The sequence below is a fragment of the Budorcas taxicolor genome, chromosome 10, assembly GCF_023091745.1.
Source record: "Budorcas taxicolor isolate Tak-1 chromosome 10, Takin1.1, whole genome shotgun sequence".
NCBI classification, from domain to species: domain Eukaryota; kingdom Metazoa; phylum Chordata; class Mammalia; order Artiodactyla; family Bovidae; genus Budorcas; species Budorcas taxicolor.
In genome coordinates, this window is record NC_068919.1 from 21119829 (window position 1) to 21140022 (window position 20194).

Below are 20194 nucleotides of genomic sequence, written 5' to 3' on the forward strand. Positions count from 1 at the left end.
AATGACCATATGGTTTTTATTCCTCATTTTGTTAATTACGTTCATACATCTTTCCTTTTGATCTTCCCAATAGCTATATGAGGTGGACAGATATTATTAATCTCTCATTTTACTGATAGAAAATAACCTCTGAGAGGCTAAATAACTTTCTAGGGATAAACTAGTTCTATCCCTAGTAAGTTAGAACTAGTGAATGAAGAGTCCAAGGTTAAGTCCAGGTCTTGCTCTCCAAAGTGGGAGGGTCTTACACATTTTTAAAAAAATAAATGCTTTATTATTATTATTTTTTAACATAGAGAAAGCTTGGTGGCAGATCTGTAGCCACTTGATGTTTTTATAACTAAGAATTATAGTTCAGGCTCTCTTTGTAATAGAATGTAAAGGTGCGCTAACACACGTATATGTAATTGTTATGAAAATTAAGCTTAGTCACTAAAAGAAGATTCGCCATCTGCACTTCCTTCTGTGTTTTTTTCACCTTCACCATCAGGCACTGGAGCATCTGGGCTCTCAGGAAAATCTGGGTCTAGTCCTTCCGATATCATTTTGTCTCTTATTGCCCTCGCTGGAACACCCACTTGAAGCATTTTGAGATATCTGGCATATCTTGGACCCTTGGCTACAGTTAAGGTATTTTCTGGTGTTACTTCACTTTCCTGTGGTCCAGAGTCCTGTAAACTGTTCTGCTGTGATTGTTTTAAAGTGGCTTCAGTTCCATGGATCACATGTTCCATTTGTGATCCTTGTGACCTTTACAGGAGATGCTTCCAATGTGATATCATCTAGGCCTGGAATAGATGATAACTTTGCATCTAAAATATTGAGAGTTGTTTCAATCTGCTGGATACGAAGAGAAAGGGCTGCTAGTTTTTCCTCACAAACTGGAAAAGCGGTTGAGGAAATGTACAGTGTGTATCGCAAACTTGCTTAGAAATGCCACCGTTCTGTTCTGTTGAGTAGCTGGCACCTTAGTCAGGTCTATGCCTGAGCCCATGAGAGGAAGCCCATCCTCATCCGTCTCCTCAGTGAGCGGGGGACCCAGGGCTCACCCCCAAACCCCTCCCCAGCCCACCCCGCCCAACCCGGTAATAGCGTCCCAACACCCCTCCTAGTCCCCTCTTACACACATTTTAAACAATACGGAAAATACATGTTTGATAACAAGCAGAAAGAGAAGGTACTTTTATTTTATATATTTTTAAATTTAAATTTATCTATTTTAATTGGAGGCTAATTACTTTACAATATTGTATTGGTTTTGCCATACATCAGTATGAATCCGCCACAGGTGTACACGTGTTCCCCATCCTGAACCCCGCTCCCACCTCCCTCCCCATACCATCCCTCTGAAAATTAGAAAGATTATTGTCTTTTCTAGTAACAAAAAAAAAGAGCTTGGTGGATATGGAACTCTGACATCAAGAATGAGAGAGAGACAGAGACAATTCATTCTTTTGTGTGTGTGTGCTCTTTATTTTATGTATATATCTTTTCCTTTACAATACTGTACTGGTTTTGCCATACATTGACATGAATCCGCCATGGGTGTACATGAGTTCCCAATCCTGAACCCCCCTCCCGTCACTCTCCCCATATCATCTCTCTGGGTTATCCCAGTGCTCCAGCCCCAAGCATCCTGTATCCTGTATCGAACCTAGGACTCTGTGGGAGAGGGAGAGGGTGGGATGATTTGGGGGAATGGCATTGAAACATGTACACTATCATGTGAGAAACGAATCGACAGTTCATTCTTGACCTTGCGAAATTGCCCTTCATGTGGGATGCAACAGACTCATAAGCTCTACAAGTTCTTAGAAATCCAACCAGTCACCTTATTCCAACTAGCCTGGGACCGCTTCTAACGTAAGTCTGCCTTAAACACAGAGACCTAATATAGCTGCCACTGATGCACCTATTGTATTGACACATCATCATTGCCTGAAACTAAAAACCTGCTTAAAAAAATAAAGTCTGTTACTTACTCCCATCTCTCCCCAGCAACAGTAGACTTCTGTATGTTGTGTAGGTGTGTTTGTGCAACTATGCACTTCTGCATGTCGTGGAGACAAGCAGCACTGTCTGAAGTGTGACTCTGACAGTGGGATCCTGTCTCTCTAAGTTGCCTGGCAGTGAGCCAGCTCTCAGACTCAATGTCCCCCTGGGGACTTGAAGTTTCCAGGGTCTGGAAACTGAGGCATCAGAGAATCCCCCTAGACAGTGGGCGCCTACGATGAGAACTACTTGGTGTGCATGTGAAAGTCGCTCAGTCATGTCCGACTCTTTCCAACCCCATGGACTGTGGCCCGCCAGCCTCCTCTATCCATGGAATTCCCCAGGCAAGAATATTGTAGTGGCTAGCCGTTCCCTTCTCCAGGGGATCTTCCCCACCCAGGGATGAAACCCCGGGTCTCCTGCATTATAGGCAGATTCTTTACCATCTGAGCCACCAGGGAGGGAAGGCCTTGGTGTGCATAAAGAAAATGTTTGGTGTGCATAAATAAAATGTTTAGTCCCTCATGTGAGGACGCTTTTATACACATCTCATAAAACAGAGGGATAGAGGGGTGCGTCAAGCCCTCTGGGGCTCTTCTCAGCACATGTCTTTCACTGGGCTCCAGCACATCTCTCTATAGGACACGGGGGGTGCCCCGGGCCCCGCTGACCCTGCTCCTGTGAGTTCCACTCACACCAAGGGACACCAGTTGGTGTGTATCCTGAGCCCTTCACAGAACAGTTGTGCTGTCTTAATTCAGATCCTGAAGAAATAAATGATTTCTGTAGCTAAGAGGACAAACTCTGTCTTGTGGCTTGAAGAGCAGAAGTCCATTTCAGCAGAAGAGACTTTTCTGTTTCATCTCATTAAACATGTGTTACCCCACTATCAGAATGAACGGAGCCCTGGAGTTAAGTCAAAAGCAGAACAAGGACATTCTGAAGACCCTGTATAACAAGTGAAATGAAATATTAAGTGAAGTTAGACAGAGACAAATATATGATACCACTTATATGTGGAATCTGAAAAATGATGTGAATGAACCTAACAAAACAGAAATAGACTCACAGACATAGAAAACAAACATGGTTACCAAAGGGGATAGCAGGCAGGGAAGAGACAAATTAGGAGTTTGGGATTAACATATATACACTAGTATATGTAAGCTAGATAAACAACAAGGACTTACTGTATAGCACAGGAAATATACCCAATGTGTTGTAATAACCAATAGTGGAAAAGAAGCTGCAAAAGTATCTATCTATCTATAGCTGAGTCATTTTCTGTATACCCCAAACTAACACATTGTAAATTAACTATAGCTAAAATTTAAAAAATGGTTAAAAACTAAAGCAGCACAAGGATCTTTTGAAGACCTGTATAATAAATTTCAGCCATATCACCCCATTCACAGAATCTAAAAGACGGCTATTTACTTTTCTTACTATTTTCAAGGGGAAAATTTTTTTTGGCTCTTTCTCCTCAGGTCTCCCGAATAATGTGGGCGTATTTTCTCTCTAATGGTACGAAGCATGCCCTGCTTCTGCTGACTTTATTGATCAGGTCTGAGCTAATGGTAGATGTTCGTTTGAAGTAGATTTTTGTATGTGTGCGTTTGAGGTAAAATTCATGCCAAGAGACAGGTGAAATAGTCCTCTGGGTTCTAGCTGTGACCAAGAAGGTTTTATCTTTTTTTCATTCCCCTTTCTTTTCTTTGGGAATGAAAATAACACTTAAATATCTTAGTTGGCTTTGTAGTTGGGTCCAATTATTGGAGATCAAAAACATCTCATCAATTACATTACTGGGTTTAATATGACTACATTTATATAATTACAAGGACCAGTTATATTTAAAAAGACACTTATTTTTGATGAAAACCATAAAAACTTATTAAAGCACTCTGATTTTCTTTTTTCTGGTAACTACTACCTGAAAATACCTCTGAATACTCTCTTAAGGGAAAATATTTTGGAAAAATTATGTGAGAAGGTATAGAAATGACATACAAACAAAAAGAGCCAAAATATGTATGTGTGTATATATTTGTGTATCTATATATAGATAATACATACACATGTAGGGGCTTCCCTGGTGGTTCAGATGGTAAAGAATCTGCCTGCAATGAGGGAGACCCCCGTTCGATCCCTGGGTTGGGAAGATCCCCTGGAGAAGGGAAATGGCTACCCACTCCAGTACAGGACTTGATTGTGAAGGGTATGCTGGTATATTCAAGCCATTTCATAAGAGCTTGGTATTATTCTGTGCAATGGGCTTCCCAGGTGGCACCAGTGGTAAAGAATCCACCTGCCAATGCAGGAGACACAGAGGTGTGGGTTCCATTCCTGGGTTGGGAAGATCCCCTAGAGTAGGAAATGGCAACCTACTCCAGTATTCTTGCCTGGAAAATTCCATGGACAGTGCAGCCTGGCAGGCTACAGCCCATAGGGCCACAAAAAGTCGGACATCACTGAGCACACGTGCACTGAGGCCTATGTGAGATCTTTCACCTCTCTTATGCACATATGTAACTACATATGTGTGTGTATATATATATATGGACACAGTTTGAGCAAGCTCTGGGAGTTGGTGATGGACAGGGAAGCCTGGCGTGCTGCAGTCCATGGGGTCGCAAAGAGGTGGACATGACTGAGTGACTGAACTGAACTGACATATATTATATGCCATATACTTTCTTCCTTCTACTCCTCCAAAATAGAGAATGCTATTCTTGTCTTATATCCTCAGGAACAATTAGTAATGACATATTTCTAATGATCCCCTAGAAGTCTTGATCAAGTTGACTAAGGTTTGTTGTTCAGTTGCTAAATCATGTCCAACTCTGCAACCCTATGTACTGCAGTAAGGCCAGGCTCCCCTATCCTTCACCATCTCCCAAAGTTTGCTCAGGTTCATGTCCAGGTGATGCTATCCAACCATCTCATCCTCTGCTGCCTCCTTCTCCATTTGCTTTCAGTCTTTCCCAGCTGAAAGCCTAGCTTGAAGGATTTTGAGCATAACCTTACTAGCATATGAAATGAACACAATTGCATGGTAGTTTGAACATTCTTTGGCATTTCCCTTCTTTGGGATTAGAATGAAAACTGACATTTTCCGGTCTTGTGGCCACTGCTGAGTTTTCTAAATTTGCTGACATATTGAATGCAGCACTCTAACAGCATCATCTTTCAGGGTTTTAAATAGCTCAGCTGGAAAAGGGTAAGAACCTGTAATTAAGCTTTGTCTTGGTGGCATGAAGTAAAGAAGGTGACATACGAAGCTGAGGGCAAGATCCGCCAGCTCTTTCTCTATCCTGTGGTTCTATGTGATTCTTGCAAAGCCAGCCTTAGGCTGATGACGGTAGTGACAGTGATGTTGAACCTCGAGATGAATCAGATGAATCAGAATTCAGCCCAGAGACTGAATTATCAAGAGCTCTGCGGCCAGTGGCACAACAAGGACAATGCCAGCCAACCCTTTCCTTTTAACAACTAAACATCAAAACATTTATTTTTTCTGTGTTTTTCTGGGAGGAATGATTAGAATGTCCAGGATGGTAAGGCAAAGAGGAAAGTGGTAAAAGGGCATTTAATATAATGGGAGGCAGAAAAACAAACATAATTCCTCTGTGGCCAGGTGGAGTTCTTCCAGCTCGATCTATGATAAAGGTGATGGACAACTGGGGATTTTCCTTCTGGACAATTATTATTATGCTACTGGGATCAGAAGCATTGACACTGTGGATACCTTAGAAGAGAGCTGTTTTTGCGAATCATTTGTAATGGGTTTTTATCTCTAGTTATGAAAAACTTGATAACCAAATTTATAATACAAACAATTAAAAAGGCCTAAAAAACTTAAAAAAATTATTTATTTGGCTGCATTGGGTTTCAGTTGTGGCCTGCAGGAACTTCAGTGAACACTTAGTTGTGGCATGTGGGATCTAGTCCCCTGACCAGGGATCCAACCTGGGCCCTCCACATTGGGAGCACAGAATCTTAGCCACTGGTCCACCAGGCAAGTCCAGAAAAGTTCTAAAGAACTTTCATGGCAGAATTTGTTAAATCATGTAATACCAGTATCTTGGACTTCCCTGGCTCTGCACTTGCAATGCAAAGGGCATGGGTTTGATCCCTGGTCAGGGAACTGAGACCCCACATGCCATGCAGCACAGCCAAAAAAAAAAAAAAGGACCTTTCCAATTCAGCCTAGCTTGGGCATATTGAATGTGTAACCTGTGATCTGTCTGGACTGAAATGGGCCGTGTTAAGACAATATTCTGGAAGACACTTTTTTCTCCTGCCTACTATTAACCTGAAATTTTACTATAGTCATTTCTAGAAGATATTCAATAAAATTTTAGATTGATTGCAAGCGTAGTTCAGTATTTATTAGTTTGCAGGGAAACCAAGGAGTGTGCTGGTTCAGAAAGGATATGAAAATGGAGGGTTTTAGAGTTGGCAAACAATGCTTATGTAAGCAACTAGTTTAAACAACTATGAAAGGTTGAAGTTTCATTTCAAAGGTCACCGAAATATCCAGCCCACATTGTTTGTTGGGAAGGAAGCCCACACAGCATGGCTGCAGATGACAGACATGCAGAGTCCCAGGCCCAGTGAAAGTAACACATCTCAGAAGCAAATATCAGGGGCTGCAGTATAGCCAGTAATGGAAAAGCAAGATTTCACTCCCAAGTTACATTAGGGCTAATAACCAGAGGCATGAATGGCACTGAGTCTTCAGGGGGGCCACCAGGTAACCAGATTTGAATTTTGAGCTGCTCAAAGCCAGTGGTTTTTCTCCAATGCAGACAAATATGTCCATTTCTTTGTCTGGGTACAATTTCTAAAAACTCCTTTTGACAAAAGGTTTTTTGACTTGAAATTGATTGAGAATGACTAAAGAACCCATCTGCCAATGCAGGAGACAAAAGAGACACAGGTTCCATCCCTGGGTTGGGAAGATCTCCTAGAGGAGGCTATGGCAACCCACTCCAGTATTCTTGCCTGGAGAATCCCATGGACAGAGGAGCCTGGCGGGCTACAGTCCGTGGGGTCACAAAGAGTTGGACATGACTGAAGGGACTTAGCACACAAGCACACAAAACAAAATAGCCTGGGATTCTCTTTCAACCTACACTGGTCTGACACCACCTGGTGAACTGCAATCCAATTCTGACACTAACCCGCTGGAGTTCGTGCAGACCCCACCAGTGGGAACTCAGTCCTCCGGAATACTGCCCTCACTTCAGTTGCAAGGCACACTTTGGGGGTTCCTAAGTCACCCACACTTTTGACCAGCTGGCTACGAATCCAGGAGGTTCCCACACTCCCTTCAGTTTTTGTAATTCTCTAGAATAACTCATGGAACTCAGGAAAGCACTATATGATTACAGTTTTATTATAAAGAATACAGATTGGGAGCAGCCAGATGACAAGATACATGGGGTGAGGTTCGGGAGGGTCCTGAACACGGAGTTTCTCTGCTGTATCTGGGGAACCAAGATGCCTCACCCTTTTGGCACACTGATGTGTTCATCAACCAGGATGCTCTCCTGAGCTCCAGGGTTCAGTTTTTATTGGGGCTTCACTGCATAGATATGATTGATTAAATTGTTGACCCGGTGACTGAATGCAGTTGCCAGCCGTCTCCCCACGGTGGGAGTAAGACTGGACTGGTCATACATCATTTAAAGTTCCAATAGGGTGGTTGGTCTTCCCAGTGACCAGCCCATCCTGAAGCATGGCTCAGACAGTAAAGCGTCTGTCTGCAATGCAGGAGACCCGGGTTCGATCCCTGGGTTGGGAAGATCCCCTGGAGAAGGAAATGGCAGCCCACTCCAGTATTCTTGCCTGGAAAATCCCGTGGACAGTGGAGCCTGGTAGGCTACTGTCCCTGGGGTCGCAAAGAGTCGGACACAACTGAGCAACTTCACTTCACTTCAAGTCATCTTATTATTATTTTTGACCTCATCACACAGCATATGGAATCTTAGTTTCCTGACCAGGGATCAAACCTGTGCCCCCTGCATTGGAAGCACAGGGTCCTAGCCACTGGACCACCAAGGAAGTCCCTGAGTCATCTTATTAATATAAACTTAAGTATGGCCCAGGGGCTCAGGAATAATAAATATACTTCTATCACCTGGGGAATTCCAAGAGTTTTAGAAGCTCTGTGCCATGAATCAGGGACAAAGACCAGACAAATTCTTTATTATACCGTAGCATAGGAACACATGTAATGTGAGCATGTTTTGACATAACGAACTTCAAATGTTATATAGGGGATTCTGATACACTTCTCAAAATGGAACCAGGATGATCTTTTCAAGCCAGTATGTAGTTATGTCAGCCCCTGCTTGAAACCCTTCAGGGCCCTCTTGATGATCTTAGAATAAAGAGTAAAATGCTTAACCAGGTCTCTGAGGTCCTGTGTGGTGGGACCCCTGTCCTTGTGACCACTCTCAGCTACCATACCCCACCTCCCTTGCTCCTAGGACCTGACATTTTAGTTTCCTGAATGTAGATTAATTGCTATGTTCCAATCATTCTGCTGGAAAGCTGTAAGAAATAGAAAAGCAAAATTTCCCTGAGCACACGCAGCTAGTTAGTAAAACAGTGGAATTAGAACACCAAACTCCTGACCTCAGCGTTAACGATCCTTTCTAGTCTACCTCCAAATTGGCTCACATTTGTGAGCAAACGAATAGAAAATTTGTGTTGACTGTCTTTCCACCTATCAAAGTATGTGGACGCACAGCGAACGTTTTCCTATTAGTTTCACCTCATTAGATTCTTGGACTGCAGGAATGGGAAGAAGCAATTAATAGCAATACACTCAACTTTTCTTAACTTTCCCCTTCAGAGGTTCTGAGCAAAGAGACAAAAACCCAGCTCACCCGAAGGCTCCAATGAAAGGAAACTTGACTGTATACCCAGGTGTTAAAATTGCTGACAGTCACCTGAAGTTTCTCCCTCCCATGTCCTCTTTGTGAAAAATGGCTGCTGAGTTCATCCGTACTAGTCACTGATGTGTTCATTCCTTCAGTTTTTATTAAAATCAATGAGAACAAGACCTTGGTTTACCCACCTAGAATAAGAAAGTGTTCTAAAACTATCTTATTATGAAGGACTTGTTTGTGGACACCCAAAAGATTCCACAAAAGATAAAGCACCGATAGAATTTAGGGAAGATGGAAGATCGAGTTTAGGGTTGTATGAAATTTTTTTTAAAATGCACACTGAGAAAGTTTCCAGCTTTCCTAGATCAGAGAGATGAGTGAGTTCTCAATCACCTTGTTCTTTCACCAACAGTCCTCATGTTGAAAAGAATAAAATGGAGATGATTCACCCCAGAATAGGCAGGTCATCTGACCAAGAGGAAGCATCACCATCTGCTAAGACCTGTCCTAAATCTTTTGCATCTCCTCTAAGGTGTAAAGACGTTTGTCTTTTCCATCGGACTTCTCCGGTGTCCTCACTCGAGCCTTCCTGACACAGACCCTTGCTTCCTGATTCCACATTCACACAAATCGACTGGTACTGTGTTTCATGACTTGGAAGAATTTTTCTCTTTTTAATGAGGATGCACTCAGGATAAGATCTGCAACAGCAGCAGTTTTAGAATTAATCATTCTGCTTGTTCATGTTTAAAGCTCAAGTTAATAACTCCTTCAAAATAAATCTCAAAACCAAGTGGACCAAGTGTAATCAAAATTCTGTTGCACAGCCCTGTGCACCACAAACCCCTGCCTTCCCCAGGTGTGCTCCTGAATCGCTATGGATTGTTTTCTCAATTTGGTCACATCATTAATAGAGACAGGTGCAAAAAGCAGCTCAGCTCTTTTCCTCTGTTGGCTCCTGCTCTGGGTGTCTTCTTTTTGCCCTTCCAGACTCACTTTCCACCCATCCTCTCCCAGACAGAGAGGCTGGCCCATATGGACATCATGAACATACTTTGATGGGTTCTGGCTTCTCGTTGGGTTTGGCTGCTCTTGGCATCAGCAGGACATGGAGATGGAGGGCGCAGAGGGAGGTGGAGATATTTATTACACCTACATGTTCCCTTCCAACTCAAGACGGATGCCTGCACCCCACTTCCCGTGGGTGGCTCTTTCCTTGTAGCTACTCTCTGGGTGCTCCAAATCTCCCTATCTGGGACTCTTCAAACCAGAAGTATCCATTGTTGGATCCCGCAAAATGCAAAAATTTCAAATTCAAATCCCCAAAGTCTTCCAAACCAGAAGTTATCCAATGATGATCTCCTCCAACAGTGAGTCACACACACAAAAGACAAATATGAGCTGTGAATCTAGGTTAGAGACAGCTAGTGGCTGAACCTTGGGTGCCCCTCGCAATGCTTTTGGGGGTCCACAGAGTGGTTCTTAGTCTGTAAAATGGGTAGAATAAGTCACACTTACTTTCCTTTATAGGAAGAGAAGGAGAGAAGGTCCTATTTGTTCCTCCTTGATGCCCTGATGGGCAAGGTTTTATCCATGTGGGACAGAGCCTGGGGGCCTGAAGAGGTGGGAGTGTTGTGCTTGTGTGGACATAGCTGAAGTTCCTTCCCTTGCCTGAAGGGGTCAGCAAAGGCCCAGGAGGGAGACAATTCCCAGGAGGCCCTCAGTTCCCAGGGAATAGCCCCTAACGACCTGCTTTGTGCTTTCTCTGCTGGGGCTGGGACGGATTCTCCCACAGGGCTCCCCTAACTGCGCAGAGATGCTGGCGCTGGCCCTAGCTGTTGAAGAATGAGAGGTCTATACGGAACAAAGGAATGGGAGTGGACCTGCGGGTCCAGATTGAGGAGGGCCACCAGGGTGTAGAGTCCCCCAGCTCGGCCCTCTTGGACACTTTCCCTGGGTGGTCTGCACCCCATCCAAAGTCTGTAATCAAGCCATCAAAACTAATAGGATGATTTCCGCATTAAATGAAATTATGGATGAAGAATGGAGGAAGCAGACTAATGGTTCTAATGGTTTTTCCCAACCTTTCACTTCTCGATAAAGTGCAGTCATCTGATTCCTTGTTTGTGTGCTAGGAAAATGATGACTCCTCTGAGAAGCTCTTAGCTATACTCATTTTCTTCCTTGTTCCCTTATGTCTCCTGGGTGGGTTCAGGCAGGAGACACCATGATGGAGATGGGCGGTAAGTCACAGTCTGTCCCTTAGGTGAGCTTCTGGTTTCCTACCAGTTTCATTGCTTGCCACATGTGTAGTAGTCAAAAATATTTAATTTTTAATTACAAGAGTGTGACAAGAATACAATCTTATTATTAAAAAACAGAGAGAAGACAAAAACTTCGTTTTACCTGACTCCTCCGCTCAACTCCCTTTCTCAGAAGTATCTATCATTGTTGATTTGGGAAATATCCTTCTCTATATATGTTGTGGTTTGAAAATATGTCCAGTTATTTGATACTACTTCTTCAAAAGGTGAAGCCTAATTCCCCTCACCTTAAGTGTAGGAGATACTTAGTGACTTGCTTTGTAAAGTATAGAATGTGGCAGAAGTCGTGACTTGTGGTGTCTGAGATTGGGAATGGAATGATGCTGAGTTTTCCCCCTCATTCTAGATCTCCGGGACTACCTGCTCTGGGGAAAGCCAGCTACCATGCTGCGAGGTAGACCTAAGGAGAGGCCCATATTGTGGGGAACTGAGGCCTCCTGCCAAGAGCCGTATGATTGAGCCATAAAGAAATTATTGTAATAGATTCTGAGGCTGGTGAGGGCACAGGCTCCATGATGTCAAGGTTCTGTGTTCCTGGAAATGAGCAGAGGACAGAGCACATAATCCCCAGGGACATTTTTCTGTTGACAAAGAGCACCCCAGAGTTTATATAATAGGTATGACTAGTCCCAGAGCTTGGGTTATGTGGTGGGTGCTTACATTTGCTGCCCAAATTACCCTTCAGGATAAGAACACTTATTATCTCAACTGCTGGGAGTGCAGCTGGCAGAAAGTCCTCAGCAATCAACACCCTTCAGGGACTTCTGAAGAGAGCCAAGGAGAAGCCCCCTTCCAGCAGCCCATGTCCAGTGGTCGATGAATGGATGGTATGGAGCCCAGGCCTCTCACTCCAGCTCAGGAGAGTTCTGAAGGGTCCTTGCATCCTCAGAGCTCCCTGCAGGACTGACTGAGACGTTCCATTGAGACTGCATTCAGCTAGACCTTATCCTCTGCCCAGCCCTGCTCCCCTCTCTTTCCTTTCCCAGGTGTTGGTATCAAAAGAACTCCCCAGCAAACCTCCTACATGTTCATCTCTGTCTCAGAGTTGGCTTCCTGGGAAACTCAAGCAGGGATGGTGGGCACCAGGGTGTTCTAAAAAAGCAGATGATGGCATAGGGTTTTAGAACTGGATTACTGGCCACCCAGCTGGCATCACTGTTTGGAGTGATTCTCCTTTTGGGAATGATATAGCAGGGTTTTTATTTTATTTTTTTTTAAACTTTTTATTTTATATTAGGGTATATAGCAAATATACTTTTTATTTTACATTGGCATATAGCCATGACCTTCCCTAGTGGCTCAGTTAAGAATCTGCCTGCAATGCAGGAACCCAGGTTCAATCCCTGAGTCAGGAAGATCCCCGGAAGGATCTTCCTGGGGAGGAGGAAAGGGCAACCCACTCCAGTATTCTTGCCTGAGAAATCCTATAGACAGAGGAGCCTGGCAGGCTACAGTCCATGGGGTCACAAGAGTCAGACACAACTCAGTGACTAAACCACCACCATAGCCAATTAACAAAGTTGTGATAGTTTTAGGTGAACAGTGAAAGGACTCAGCCATACGTATATATGTGTCTCATTCTCCTTCAAACTCCCCTTCCATCCAGGCCGTGAAATGGCAGATTTTTAAAAAGCAATTTATACCTTTCTGTAATATTTGACTTATATCCAAGTATCATATTGCTTTCATTTGTAAATGGTTAGTAGAAAATGTCTGAGATGTGGTATTATAAGCCACTTAAATTTTATTCTTTACATTTTTTGTTTTAAAAACAAAATGATTGAATGAGGTTTAAGAATATCTAGAAATCAGGGAAAGAATTGGGGAGTGGTTTACTATTCTGTTCCTGTCTTTGGGCTGCAAATATTTGTCAGTTAGATTCTAAAACTTCAGACAAAGCAGCCTGGTGGAAAATCCATTTGTGTGTCATCACCTGGCAGCTTCTCCAGCCCTCACCCACCACCCCCGCCTTCCCAGTAAGAGGAGCCACCTCCTAGAGGGTTACGTGTGGGTATAAAATGTGTATGTGTGTGTGTTGAGACATAATGCCCTCTCCCCCGGGTCACACCTGCTCAAAACAGCCCTGAGCCCTTGGTGGGAGGGCGTAAACCTGGCTTGGGGCTGACAGGGTCAGGGCAGTTTCTGGCATCAGCTGAGTCCTCTTTCCACCGCGTCTACCTCCTTCCCTCCGTACACAGTTCTCTCTCAGGGGCCACATCAGTGGACCTGCCAGCTGGTGTCGGCCAGGGCAACTCTAGCTCCTCAGAGATTCTGTAGGAACCTTGGTTGTCAAAGGGATTCAGCTTCCTTCTTCTTAGGAGTTCTGCTTCTGTGCAAACGTGTGGGAGCAGAGAGAGACCTGCCGGGATGCCTGCAAGCATCGAAGAACCATGTATTCTATCCTGGTGGATAATACATCAGGGGAGGGCTGGCGGGCCACCATTTGTCTGCAGAGTCTGAATCCAGGCCCTCAGTTTAGTATCCTCTATTGGTGTAACACTAATTCACAAAGGGAGGACTCGCTCCATGGCTCCTGTTACATTTCTTAGCCAGTTAGATTCGAGATAAAATTGTTAGGTTTGGTCAGTGCCCTCAGGTTCTATCTCTCTTTGTCTCCCAGGGAATATCAAGCCTTCCCAGGGAGTATCAATTCCTCAGGGGCCCTGAGGGAGGGTTAGTGATTCTGTATCCCAGCATTTTGGTTCAGACACAGGAAACGTTAACTGGACAGTGTGTGGGGCTGGAGAAGGGAAGAGTTCTTCCTTCTGAGTTCTAAGCCAGAACTTCACGACTCTGCATTTGACTGTGGAACACTGGTCCTGCTGTGGGATTGGCTGTTTTCTGTTTGGGGATTAGTGTGGCTACTGGTTTCTCTTCACATCTGATTTGGAGATGCTAAGAGTGTGCCTCTGATCCAAGCTCCCTTAATTATCCTAATGATTCAACAGGAATTTATCAAGTAGCCGCTATGTGATGGCCAAATGACCCCACACTGCCTTCAGCTTAGAAAGTTTATATGCCGTTGCTAAACAACATCACTGTAGTGAAAAAAGTGAGGCAGGTATCCAAGGGTGGAGAAAGGCATCCAAGAACCTGTTTATAGCTTCAATGCCCTCAGGGCATGAAGCCGCGGAACAGCTAGGATGGACCTGGGAAGGACTGGGGTAAGTTCTAAATAGGAGGAATAAAGAAATCTACTCAACTCATATCCTGGGTGACTTCTGGAAATAGCCTCCCAGCTCCAGTGCTCCAGTGCCCTGGTGGGTAGCTGTCCATTGTCATATTCTGGCATCTCAATCTCTGCACGTACTTATCTCCTAAGGCTGTTCTTCCTTCTGAAGTTGGTGGCAGGTGGTACGCCCTGGGAAGTCAACTGGGGAGGCCATAGCCTTTGTGAGTAGGAGGGAGTTAGCCAGAAGGAAAAGTCATGGCTATCTTAGAGACAGTCTCCAGGAAGGCGAGAGGCTATGAGGAGGCTCTTGCCCCTGACTCAGACTTGCATTGGGAGTCCAATTCCTTCCTTTTTCTGGGCTTCAGGGAGTCTATGCTTGAGATTACTACTAGTGATGGGGAAAAGTGACTACCCAACCCTCCCCCTCCCTACTCACTTATGGTAATTGGGCGGGCTGCTAGGTTAGGTAATAAGCAACCCTCAGATCTCCGTGGGTTAACCCAGGAAGAGTTTATTGTTTGTGTCACAGTCGAGTGCAGGCTGTATGTCCCTCCTGGGCAGCTGTTCTTCAAGTAGAAACTCAAGGAATCTGGCTGCTTCTACCTGGCAATGCCATCATTTCAGAATTCTTTACTTCCAGTCATACCAACAGGAGAGAGGGTGAGCCAAGTTTCTTAGGGGAATCTTAAGAAAGCCAGGCACAGGCAGAAATTATGACATAGCTTCAATTTAGCTGTCAGGGAGGCTGAAGCGCTAGTCTTTCCATGTCTGCAGGAGAGGAAATGGGGTGGTCAGCACCATGCCTGTGTCTGTTATATACATGCAGAGTCTTCAGCCCCCATGGTTGTTGCAACTACTTAGTTTTCAGATGTCCCTGCAGACCTGTGTCCCTCTCCAGTACAGAGGTTCAGCTTTCTTGACTTTTTAAAACTTTTACGGTCACCTGTGTACTGCTCGTGCATAAATATTTGAGCCTTAAGGCACTGTGTGATGCCATGACCACCACTGAGTAAGTTGTTGGACGATGTTTGCTTAGCTGAATGAAGGGAGAAGGCTAAGCATGTCTGGAGACGCCGTCTCTGAATCAAATTTAAAGTGTCAACTACAAACTGGCACTTGCCTGTCAACTACAAATTGGCTCTTGCCAAGAGCATTTGCCAGCGACTGAACAGCAACAACCAGGGCATCTGTCTTCTGCCTCTGCAGAGATTGAACCCTGTGCTGCTGCAGCTGCTGACCTTCAACAGCCGCTGAGGGGAGTTCAGGGTGGAGAGTGAGGCACTCTGTGCTCCATGGAAACTGGTGGAACAAGTCTTTAGGAAGTTAGATGCTTTTAGGAACCGATTTCACGATCCCAATCCTTGCATCTCTTCATATCTAGAAGAGCACTAAATCCCTTCATGGTTACACATCGCATTAGTTTGATCTCTGGTGAGTAGCTAAGATCAATCATGTGAGTGTTTTGTGACTGACTCCCAATAAAACCTCTAGACACCAAGGGTTGAGTGAGCTTCCCTAGTCGACAACACTCTGTACATACTGCCAATATTGATGCTAGAATTGAGCATGTACACCTTCTCTTGCACACCAGCATCTCCGCTTCCTGCCTAGATCTGTGGGGCAGACTGTGGACCTCTTGAGCAGGGGCCAAATGAAACAGAATTGACTTGATGCGTGTCATGCCCTTCCCTAAGGCTGGTTATAAGCAGCAGTATCCCTGTGGCTCCATCTCTACCTCCTTGACTGCCTCTCACTGTGGCCACCAGCCTCTCCTAGTCCTCGCCCTTCCCCGTGTGGCACACGGTACCTGTCATGCCCAGCCCCTCCCTCTGCAGCGCTGCCACTGCCCAGTTCACCCTCTGCTGTTTCCTGATGCTGACCACCACGTGGGCCCCATCCTGGGCCAGACACTGGGTGATGGTGAAGTTGATCCTACAGGAGACTTGGAGAAGACGTGACAGTCACCCCAGGGCTGAGCCCTTCCTTTCTTGCTGCATTTCTAGCCTTAAGGCCCCAAGTGAATTTCCTACTATCCTGGAGCAGCTAACCTCGTGCCCTGCTCACAGATGATCAGAGGACCAGAGAGAGTCAAGAGGGCACGTCCCTTCATGGGTGTGTTGGACAGGCTGCCTTTGTATATCAGCTCTTAGCTTCACCTTCTTGGAGAAGGAAATGGCAACCCACTCCAATATTCTTGCCTGGAGAATCCCATGGATGAAGGAGCTTGGTGGGGTACAGTCCACGGGTCGCAAAGAGTCGGACATGACTGACTTTCACCTTCTATTCAAATGACTGCAACCTGAGAGTTTGTTGCCTCCAGTCTGTGAAACCACTGGGCACCTACAAGCACGCAACTTGGAAGCACGGGGTCTAACTCCATCCAGGGTGACTCTTGATCAGTGGAGGAAGGGCATGAATGGCTGAACTGTCCCCCTGACTTTCCCTGATGGACGCTCTGAGATGTAGTTCCTAAGTTGCCAGGAGGACCTGTAGAATCTAGCACCCGGTGGCCTGTAGTGGCAGCCAGCTCCATGACCGGCCCATGCGGGCTTTCTCTCCTTTCCTGCTTCCTTCCTTGTTTCTCCTTAGGGTCACATTCCCAAATAAACTATGTCATTTCCACCTGGTAGGCTCTGCTCTGTGGGGATGAATTAAGACAACGAGGTCGACAAAATCTAGAGATGCCCACAATTTCCAGGTCCCCCAGATGTTCTCTTACCCATTTGTAGAGCCTATGACCATGGCGACTTTGTTGATGGGGTTGCTGTTACCCCTGGCTCCCCTGCTGGTGCTCCTCATGGACAACAAGGACTTAGAGGGCAGGAGGCCCCTTCAAGCTCGGGTCAGAGGCCTAAACATACTGGTTTCTGTTGGGTCTTTCTTTTGGTGAGCTTGGTCTAGAGAGGTTTCTAGAAAGCTAGTCACAGTTGCAGAGAGCATTGTCTCTGCATAAGGAGCTGATGCAACACCTCCCTGGTTGGGCTGGATCCCAGGCGGTCTGGGGATCACCCTGGGAAGCTCAGCCTAGAGCCTGTTCTTCTAGTCCTTCTCATGGTTTCCTGAACACAGACTTTCCCACATGAAATCTTTTCTGTTTAAACTAACCGGAGTGGTTTCTGCTGTTTAGAAGCAAATCCTAAACTATTCTCACACAGGTTCAAAAATTATTTATTCATCGAGACCCTTAGGATAAGGAACATGTACTCTACAGGTTTGCTGCCTGAAGACCAAGCAAATTGAGGTGTGAAAGGGCTTTGTAAAGTGCCTAAAATATAAGCAGCTCTGTAGCTTCTTATAAGGGTTGATGTGCGTTTCATCATCCTATCCTTGAGAGACCCCTGGCCTCCAGCCTCTGGATGCAGCTGACCCTGCTTGCAGTGCTTTGGCCTGCCTGCTTTCCCTCCCCCGGCCTCTTCTTTGTTTTCAGTGCATCGGGGGGATCCCTTCTGATGTATTATCTCCTCCATGTGACCTAGTGTCCTGTGCTTACTCCCCTTCTAGCATTTATGGCACGAACTCTAATGGACTGTGTTGCATTTTAACAGGGTGCCCACCACCTGGAACTTGCTTAACAGATTATTGCTGAAGGAATGGGAAAAAATGAATGAATTGAGGTTTGGCTGCAGTGAGCTAGTGAGATTGTAGGGGCCCCTTTAGACCCCTGGGTTGAATTTCTTAGTCACACTCTTCCCCTGCGCTGTCCTGTTGTGTCAGTTCAACTCTGGCCTGCAAACGTTTACTTTCAAGAAGCCATTCTTGGTTTCTAAGTGCTCAGGCTTTGGATGGCATCAGGCCTTGTGTGCATAGTGAACTTGTGTTTTCCTGATGTTTAGGATTCTGACCCTCTGCTCAAATCTCCACAAATCTATACTTCTGAACTGATTTACATAAAACCAATTCCCTTATTTAAGCACTTAAACTTTAGTAAATCTTAGGCAAATATCAAAGCAGGTGAAGGTTTTGAAGCAAACTATATACACAAAAATTCATAATCTTTTATCTCAGAAACTTAGGTCCTATGGTTCCTACTCATTCATTATGGTTCCTTACCTCCCCTGTAGCCAGGGATTCAAAATAAAAGGGTTTCCTTGTCCTCCTACTTAACTTTTTGTCAGTGTCACTCCAGGCAGTTTATTCTTAAATTTCTGGGGCTTCATCTTGTCCAAGAACAGAATCCCTCGATCTCCGTTCCCCAAACCATTTCTCAGTCTTTTTGACAAGGAAGAATCTACCTGGGGAAATAAAAAAGCTATGCATTTCTCATCCCCACCCCCACCCCGCCCTGTTTCCTTCACATCTTTCTTTATTTTGGAAAAAAAGATACAGAATCTAGGAGTGTACTAGTTTCCTCATTTTTTTTCGACAAAAATTTAATGGGAACCTGATTATGTACTGAGTGCATGGAATACAAAGATGCCTCTATCATAGTTTTACCTTTGGTACTCAAAGTGAAATTGTACAACACATATTGGGGCTTGAACCCGTGGTCTTTTAACTGAGATCACTCACCTGGTCTCAGGACTTAGTGAAGCTCAGATTCTCGATGTCACGACATAGAAAGAATTCAGTAGGAAACGAAATGATAAAGAAGTGAATTTATTTAGAGAGAAACATACTCCATCAACAGAATGTGGGCCATCTCAGAAGGCAAGAGCAGCACCGTGGTATGGGGTTGTCAGATTTTATGTGCGTGCTTTGTCACACAGTTGTGTCCAACTGTTTGCGACTCCACAGACTGGAGTGGATAATTTCACAGGCTAGTGAGTGGGAGGAGTATTCTAGCTATTTTGGGAAAGGGATGGGCATTTCCAGGAATTGGGCCATGGCGGCCCACTTTCTGACCTTTATGACTGGCCTTGGAACTGCCATGGAGCCTGTGAGTGTGTCATTTAGCTGATGTGTTAAAATGAGCATATTCTGAGGCTCATGGTCTAGTAGAAGTAGACTCATCTGCCATCTTGGACCTATTTAGTTCTAATCAGTTTATGTCATGTCCTCAGGCTATGTCACTCTTTTAAAGGTTGTGAAAGAAAGAAAGATAGCACTAAGTCGTGTCTGACTCTTGCGATCCCATGAACTGTAGCATGCTAGGCCCCTCTGTCCATAGGATTCTCTGTCCAGAGGATTCTCCAGGCAATAATACTGGAGTGGGTTGCCATTTCCTTCTCCAGGGGAAAGTCCCAACTCAGGAACTGAATCCAGGTCTCCCATATTGCAGGCAGATGCTTTACCAACTGCTATGCAGGAAGCCCCTAAAAGGTTGTGCCCTGCCCTCTTCCCTCCTGCTTCAAAAGTTCTCATACTCTGAACTGCGTCTGCAGACAAAAAAAAACGGTTATTATCCATAGTGTTAGGAGGTAAATATGATGAACACAGTTTCCAAACATTGAGATTGCAGTGGTTAGATAAAATATATTGGGGAAAGTAATACCAGAGTGGACTCAGGAAAAGGAGCTTTTCTTATTGTTATTTTTACTTTAAAAGATGTGTGCTTTTTTAAAAAGGGGTAAATGTTCACTGTAAAATTAAAAAATATATATTTGAGAAAATTCAGGGAAAAGTTGTGAAAGGCTTCATAGTGAATCTGACTTTGAGATGGATTGATGTCTTCCATGGTAAGCCAGGCTTTGTTTAGCATACTCTTCAGGTGATCAGATTCTGTAGGGTCACTGCACCTTTCATTGCCTTTGAGTTATTTACAACTGATAGCAATGCAAATGATGCCTACCCACAGATGCAAATAAATGTTGTCTGGAGGAGATTCAATTGGTTTCCTTCCCTCCACTGTGGAAGAAATCAGCTTT

At 44.7% G+C, this 20194-nt stretch overlaps 1 pseudogene; it reads right to left on the reverse strand.

Moving 5' to 3' along the window:
- Window positions 1–425: 425 nt before the first annotated feature.
- On the reverse strand, window positions 426–9901 carry LOC128054268 (WASH complex subunit 3-like; annotated as a pseudogene).
- Window positions 9902–20194: the final 10293 nt, after the last annotated feature.